An 8358-nucleotide genomic window follows, 5' to 3' on the forward strand; every position below is an offset into this window, starting at 1 on the left:
CCCCCGCGGGGGGGGGGGGGGCAACCAGCGGGGGCGCAGAGGGCTGGACAGCAGCCGGCGCATAAAGCCCCAGCCTCTCATTTTTCCCTTTTCTTTTCACTTTCCTTCTTGCTACTTCCTCTTTTTCGGGCGGCTCCCCTGAGGACTCCGACGTGGTCTCGGAGTCCTCCGAGGAGCCCTCCGAATTACTTTCCTTTTCTGCTAATGTTAATCTTTTTAGTTCATCTAGGGCAGGGTAGAGGCCCGTTGAGGCCTCAATAGGACCGGAAATTTGGCTCCCTTCTTCTTGAGCTCCCATTGTTCTCCGTTTTTGTCTAGACTTACTTCTTTCTTCCCTCTCCGTTTCTGATACACTGTCTTGATGCTCCCTAAACAATTTTTGTCCCTCTCGCACCTTGTCATTGCAGCGTTTATCCTCCAAACAGGCTCTAATCATCTTCCACACTGGTAAAACCCCCGGTCTTAAGGTATTCTTATCTTTCTCTCGCTGGAGGTCTTTTCCTAATTTTTCCCAGGATGGGATCGTGAGTGACCCGGTACCGCTGAACCAGGGCGCCGCTCGATCCACTTCCTTTAGAAACCTTCTTAAAATTTGCTCCGATATTTTTAACTCCCTTTCCTTCAAAAGGCTTTGTAAGGCATAGACCAGTGATTGTGAAGTTGAATTGCCCATTTCTCCCTTATCTACGAGAGTGGGCGACCGACAAAGTTATCTACCTTTGATTTACGGCCAGTTTAAACCTTTTGGAGTGAACAAATTGAAACACCCGCCCACACCAGACAGCGTACCTCTCGGAAAGTTGGTGGATCCTCCCCTCCTGCGTCTCAGTTCTGAATCCTCCTGAAGTCAGGGGTCTCCGCTGATGCCGGCAATGATGGTCATCGCTCCCGGGTTTCGGCACCACTTGTCGCGCGCACCTCGCCAGCAAGGAACACGCAACACTCAGGATTCTTCTGATGCACGCTTTATTGGAGTTTCTTCTACATTCTTCAAAATGGCGGAAAGACCCCGAGCCGGATGCGAGCCTGCCTTTTATAGCCTCTCGGGTGACGTGGCCCATTTCTATTGGTCAATGCCTGCCTGCGTCATTCTGACGAACCAAGCGCCTCTTCTGCGCAGGCGTGAACCACCGTCACCGGCGGACTCACATCCGGAATTCATGCAGAGCATGAAGAACCCGGAAATAATGGCGCGTGACAGGGAGGAGGTGCATGTGCACACACAGCTTGCTTTCCAGTCTCTTTCCCCTCCGTCCTTCCCTCCCCTTCCTCCCTCCTGTCCAAAGCCTCTTTCTCCACTTCCGTTCTTCTTCTTGCTCATGTTTATAACACACGATGTTTGCATTCACTCTGAGTGCTTGGAGACTGCCTGGCACATTTTAATCTTACCCCCTTCTCTTCTTCACCCCCCAACCTCATTTGCCCGGCCCCCTCCCCTCCCAGAGATCTGTCCCTTGATGAGAATAGCACACAGTGATTAAGGTCTATGCCTGATGTACGTCAGTCAGCATTGTATTTCCCAGGTACATCTGCTTTCCTATAAATGTCTTGAACCTACTCTTCTTCATTGCCAAGTAGTATTCTGTCGTGTATAGATACTGTTATTTTGTACCCATTAGCCTGTTGATGGGCATCCAGGCTGCTTCCAGAATTTAGCTCTTATGCATTGTGCTGCTAGAACCATGGATATGTGTGTTTCACTGTAATATGATAGCAAAGACCCTATTCTCATCAATCTTACACTAGGGAGAAAAGCAAGTACAGAGCTGTTTATACAATAACATTGCCATATAACAAATATGTGTAGAGGTCATCAGGGACAAGCAAGGAATTTTTTTTTAATTTGGTTTAATAATAGGTAGGAGGGGCCAGGGATGTAGATCAGTGGCTCCACGCCTGCCTCACGAACATAAGGTCCTGCGTTCAATCCCCAGTACCAAAATAAATAAATGAATGGATGAATGAAAGTAGGACTTCACAACGCAGAAGAGGAACTGAGAAAGCCGATTAAGAAAGAGGAAACTGCATGAACACAGGAGCCTCAAACTGATGGAGGAGAAAACGTTCTGTGTACTTTGGGAGTGGGCAGAGGCCTTGGATATTGGAATCAAAGATTCGTGTTTCCTGTAGTAGCCAGCAAGAGACAATGACATGCTGTACAAACTGGAATCATAATATCAAACCTGCACCTGGAAAAATAACAGGATAGAGCACAGAAGGGAGCAGCTGAAGGCGCAGGCCGTGGTCTAAGCAGCAACAACAGCAGTGAGAGCCAGAGGGGCAGGGAGAAAGGACGACTGGGCTTATGTGAGACGCAGAAATTGCGGCACCTCTCAATCGTGCCACTAACTGGAGAAAGTTAAATCAGGAAAAAGTGAGAGATTGGAACAGGCAGGGAAGACACAGGTGTTTCTCCTTGGGACAGGAATGATGTTTGCAACTGAATTTTGGAGGAACCAAAACGCTGCTGAGAGGTGACAATGGGGAGAAAGAAATCCAAACACAGATGCACATTAGAGCTCTAAGCCGCCTACTCTGTCTTCTTCAAGTGCAGGTGGGAGCCTTTTGCAAGTATAAATACTTTGATTTGCATTGGAAACTGTCAGCTGGACTCGCAAATAAATTAGAAAACCATTCTTTAGCAATGCAAATATTCTTTGCATCTGTAGATAGAAATATTAAAAAGCTCCAAATTAGTCATCCCAAAAAAAGTCTTTGCTCTTTTCTGGCAAATATGTTTTTTCTAAACAAACATTCTTGACCTACCTCTATCTTGCAGTGTGTTTTAAAGCAAACTCTTTGCCTTACCACACTTCATGAAATGCTAAAGAATACCAAATTCTGTTTTTCTAATCCCACCTTCCTAGCAGTTCAATTACAGAAAAAATCAAAATCTACCTACTTACTGGCAATCAGCTAATTGTGTGACGTTCCCTGAGCCACCTGATTTAAATGCGTAGCTTGTGCATTTTTAGCTTGTTCTATGTGCTTAATTTTTGAACACTGCAAAGGGATTATTTTTTTCAACATCCCAGTGAAAGACTGATGCAAAACTAGGATTTAAATACAGACCTCCAAATTAGGACAGTGGGTTTTTCATTTTCTTATGAGTGTATATATGAAGAAAATGTCTATGAAATACAATGATATTTGTAAATTAGGACAGCTCCTCATTTGCATGACATATCAGCAGAGGAATATAAGAAACAATACTATCTCCAATTTACTGGGTGCAGAGCAGTGCCATTTTAAGCACTTTAGAAATATTAACTCACTTAGTTCTCACAGAATAAGAGGTTTAATCAACATCACAAGCCAGGGACTGAAGCCAGGCAGCCTCAGAGGCTGGACTTCCAAATACTAGGTGTGAGAAGAGGAATTTCCTGCAGACTCTTTTTGAAGTTGTTACTGTATTCGTTTTTAATTGCCTTTGCACCAAAATACCATGGGTTCAGCAGCTTGTAGGACACAAAGCTGCATCTTTCTGATTCTCCTTCTATCTCCTGTATCCCACTGACTCTGATCTCTTCTACCTCATTTTTCCACTTTAAGGACCTTTGTGATTACATTAGGCCCCAACCTTATCCCTGTATTATCCCTACATTAAGGTCGGGTGATCAGCAGCCCTCACTCCCCTCTGCCGGGTAACCTAATGTGCTCAGTTTCAGGGATTAGGATGTGCACCTATTTGGGAGACAGATTTACCATAGCCACTAACGCTCCAGGTAAGGAATCTAAAAACTCAATCAAACTCAACACGCTAGAGATCCGAATGATAAAAGATAGAAACAAAGGGGATAAGTGAAAAGGTGCGGAAAAAGTTGATAGAACTTACTGTACCTCAATGAGCAAAGGCAGGTCCGAGAGCCACTTCCCAATCTGTGACCTTTTCCCATTGCCTCTGCAACCCCACCAGCCATTCGTGAAGATCAAGTGTAACACAGTCCTGGTTTGCTACCACCACTTTCTAGCAGCTCCAGTAGGAAAGCTCAATGTGCCTTATTCTTAACCCCTTAGCAATCTTCACAAGCATTATTTTGTTAACCTGAATGAAGCTTACTTAGACCTTACAGGATGTGTTCTCCTTGCCTGCCCCAGGATTGCATGGACCTTCAAGCACCTTGTAGGGACTGCTGGGACCAAAGGATCTGTGGCTGCCAATGAGTGTGCACCACACTTAGCCAGGGAGACGACAGTGGTGGCATTTGGGGGTCAGAACAGTCCTACTCATCCTGGCCAAGGGGAGGGAAAGGGGAGACCAAGAAGAGGAAACAATGGCTCTGGGACTCACAGGTGGGAATAACCAGGAGGTTTTCTCTCGAACTACTAGTTTTATGTGGTCTGGAACAGGAAGGAAAAGAGTAAGTAGGAAGTCAAGCCGGGGAGGCCATAAAGGTCACACCCCAGAGAGTCTTAGAGAGGTAACTATGTAAGCAATGAGGAACTCGTGGGACATGGTAAGCAGGACCCAGAAATGTCTACTCCTGAGCAGCTGTAACTTTGCACGTCGTGTTTCCAAACCATAAAGCAGAGACGACAGAACTCACTTTACACAGAGGTGGGGAAGGTCAAATAAGGGCCAAGACGCTAGGACAGTTCCAAACAAATGGTCGGTACTCTGTAGCTGTTCAGGTAGAAAAATTTCTAGGTAACTAAAATGCCAACTGGGGGCTCCATCTTGAGGTGCGAAGGTGCAGTCCCCTTTAAAGGGCACAGTCCTCCCCCGGCACCCAAAGCCTTCTGTGACGTTTTGCAAACGGAGCGTGGAGTAGGCCTCGAGGCCTCTGCTGACTCCTGGCCATCTGCTTCCCGGGGCTGCTCTCTGTTCTGCACCGTGGCTTCACCTGAGAGGCCCAGGATCCCTCTCACAAGCCTGTGCTCGGCTTCTAGGGAGGTGCAAGGCCCACGGCAGTGAGAGAAAGCTGGCCAGGCAGGGAGGCTCTGCAGGAGCTGGACAGCAGCGCTTACAGTGTGCTTGGCTGGTAGCAGCTGGGCTTCCTGCGACTCTTCTCCCCTTCACTTCGGCCTCTCCTCTGTCTAAAGTAAAGATCCCATCCCTCCTCCCTCCTTCTTTTTCATCTGCACTCAGCAAACCCTCTCCCTATGAAAATAACTAATTACTCCTCTTGTATTATGCAGATCACCTTTTCTCTTTCCCTCACATTTTAGTAACTGCTTTTTGAGGAGTCCCCTAAATGCTGTGAAGAGAAATTCTAGACGCAACTACAAGTGCGACTACTTGTTTTTACCACCCAGGCACAGAAGTGAAGGTAATGTTTGGGTGGACTTGGAAAGTGAGACTCAGCCCCTGTGGACTGAGAAATGAGGCCTCGCACTGACACTAGAGGAATCCCCACTCCCCCCAGACAACTCTGCCTAGGAAAGGAGCCTCCTGAGATCAAGGGACCAGGCCCTGTCCTGTCTCCTATTGAAAATAAAGACTCAAAGGCGACCCCACCTGGACTGGGCCAAGTTGCACAAGTCAGGGCACAGCCTCCTCCCAGGGCAGCCTTCACTTGAGGCCACTGCCCACACAGGGGATCCCCAAACCACCCTCCATTCCAACAGCCACAAGAGGAGGTGAGAACTCACCAAAAGCTGTTAAGCACAAGCCTGGTCTGATGGGGCCCCAACCTGAAGCTACTCTTCTCCCCTCCCTGTGGAAACCGGACCTGATGTAGAACAACAACACTGCACTGCCTACCAGGAGGTCCAGAAGAGCTCATCAGGCTGTGATGCTCAGGTTTTGAATGAGCACCCATTATGCAGGCTTGATCGACACTGACTGACTACCCACGTGCCTGATCCCAGTCTCCAGGCCAACAGATACCCATGGTCAGAGCCCTCCTTTCCTCACGTGGCTGGGCTTTCCCATATGGTCACCGTGGCCCTCCACCCGGAGATCTGGTGTGCTCAGCCCACTGTGACTGAGTATCTCCCAGAAACTGAGGGTGAAGGCAAGATCTCCTTGGGCCAGGTCCAATTCTCTACGACTCAGACTTATGAGACTCACAGATGCCAAAAGTTCCTAAAACCAAGTGAGATTCCCCCTCTGCCCTCACTTCCAGGGTCATGGATTGGGACTGCTGAGATCCACCCTGGGCAGGGTCTGTTCTCAGAGGGGAGGGCAGATTTCGGAGAGTGGGAGGAACAGATCTCTGCCACCCTCCCTGGAGAAAGCATGTGAGGCAGCAGTCAGCCCTGGGCGCTAGGATAGGAGGCTCACTCCCGAGGGGTGGGAAGGGTGCTAGAGGCAGAGGAAAGAGTAGACAAGGGGGAGCCTTCGGGATTGTTGTATTGTCAGTGTGGCCTTGGACATGGTGACACCTCTGAAAGGGAACAGAGGCATAATTGCTAACTATGCCAGGACACATGTAAATAAGATTTTCCCAGACATCTCAGCAAGCATGTTCAAACAGTTCGGTGTGGTCAGTGAGATTAACTACCCGGAGGCTAGGGGTGCATGTCTCAAGTTAGGCACAGTGAGCTCTGGGACCTGGGCATGTCCTCCATCCTGAACTGATCTCCATGGTAGCAGTAGTGGGACTGGTTTGGAGGCCCAGGCCTGCGCAGCACCTGTCTGATGCGCAGATATCAGCAAGACCCCGCATGGCCTTAGCACGGCTGCCCAGTAGTGAGCACACTGGTCCAGAGTGTGAGCCCCGGCCTCTGCAGAGTTCTGGCCCTGCAGCCTGTGGGCCACAGCTGAGAGCCAGTTCTCAGCACCACCTCTACAGAACCTTCATGAATTTGGAAGTCAAGATTAATTTCAGCAGGCTGAGCACCACAAATGTGTGATAGGCCTAAAGCACCTCCCCAGGGCCAGCACAAATTGAAGAGAAAGGAGACGGAGGCAGGAATTAGACCAGAGACAGATTAACACAGACAGGTCTCTGTGTCTATGGCCCTGAGGGAGCGATACTGGGCTCAAAGTGCCTTTGAACCACTCCTGTGGAATCTGACAGAGTGGAGAGGAGGAAACTGGGTGGACTTGGAAAGTGCGAAGTTGTGAAATGAACCTTGGATAGAAGTTTACAAATTTGCACATTAGTCTTGATTAATTGGTTATGAGGAATAGGAACAATAATACAAATGTTATTGCACACATACTGTTCATCCAATCAATGCTACAAATAACACTGAGAAGTAGGCACTCTTTTTACTCTCACTTTACTGAACAGAATGTTGGCAAAGAGGTTAAGTAATCTACCTAAGGTCACAGAATTTTATGCCAGCCGATAAACCTGGGTAATCTGGGTCCAGAATTTATGCTTATAACCTGGGTATTTTTGCTTGCAAAATCAGGAAATTAGATTAGGTTATTTCCAGGGTTCTTTCCACTTTTTAGTCTTTGATTCTCTGGAACAAAGCTTAAGTGAAAGTACTTAAATTAGATATACAAAAGAAGCTAATTTTCATGACCATGTTTACTGTAGTAATTAACATAAAAACTAGATTTTCCTTGTAGCACATACATTACTTGAACTGTTTTTTAAAAAACACTAATGTAGGCAAAGAAGGTAGTTCAGCCATTGAAATAATTTTGACTTTTTTTTTTAGTAATCTCCCCCATGGCAGTCGCTCCAGAGCCAAGTGTTGACAAAGACAGCAGTGCTCTCCTGATAACGGGCTGCAGACAAATTCTCCTTCTGCAATATTGTTAAAAATCAGTTTAACATAAGGAGCTCAGCTGAGAACAGCATTTTTACAGTCCAAAGTGAATTGATGTCATGCTATCACACCCACAGTTACGTCTCTGTTCTTCAGATGGAAGAGAAGAAAACAACACCTCTGTGCAGAATAAGTGAAGTCGGCCTTCTACTGGCTCACGTCCTCCTGGGAGCCCCTCTCCGCAGCAAGGTCCTGGTGGCTCTCTAGAGCATTCTGGCATCAGCATACTTATGCACTCTGTAAAGGGCAAAAATATCTTTTCCTCACCTTCCCCGATTCATCTTTTAGTTCTCTATAACAAGAGACAAATTAACAAGACAAATTTATTTAATAACTTTTGTATGACACAGAGCTCTCCTAAGGAAATAAAAACCTGAGGAAATGGTTCAACCTGTATATTCTTATCCCTCTTGCTGCAATTCTTCTGGGACTCTCTGCCCTCAGAGATGAGTATGCTCCTTTCTTCCAGGTGCCCACTTGCATGAGGACCCACTTCAGAGAAATCAGAAGCATCCTTTCTATGCTGTATGACCTACCTCATTGGAGGAAGGCAAGGAAGGTAAGAATGGCTTTCTTGCTTCTGCTGATTTCTTCTTCTTCTTCTTCTTCTTCTTCTTCTTCTTCTTCTTCTTCTTCTTCTTCTTCTTCTTCTTCTTCTTCTTCTTCTTCTTCTTCTTCTTCTTCTTC

This window comes from Fukomys damarensis, unplaced genomic scaffold (assembly GCF_012274545.1).
Source record: "Fukomys damarensis isolate Sample0158 unplaced genomic scaffold, DMR_v1.0_HiC HiC_scaffold_3, whole genome shotgun sequence".
Taxonomy (NCBI): Eukaryota; Metazoa; Chordata; class Mammalia; order Rodentia; family Bathyergidae; genus Fukomys; species Fukomys damarensis.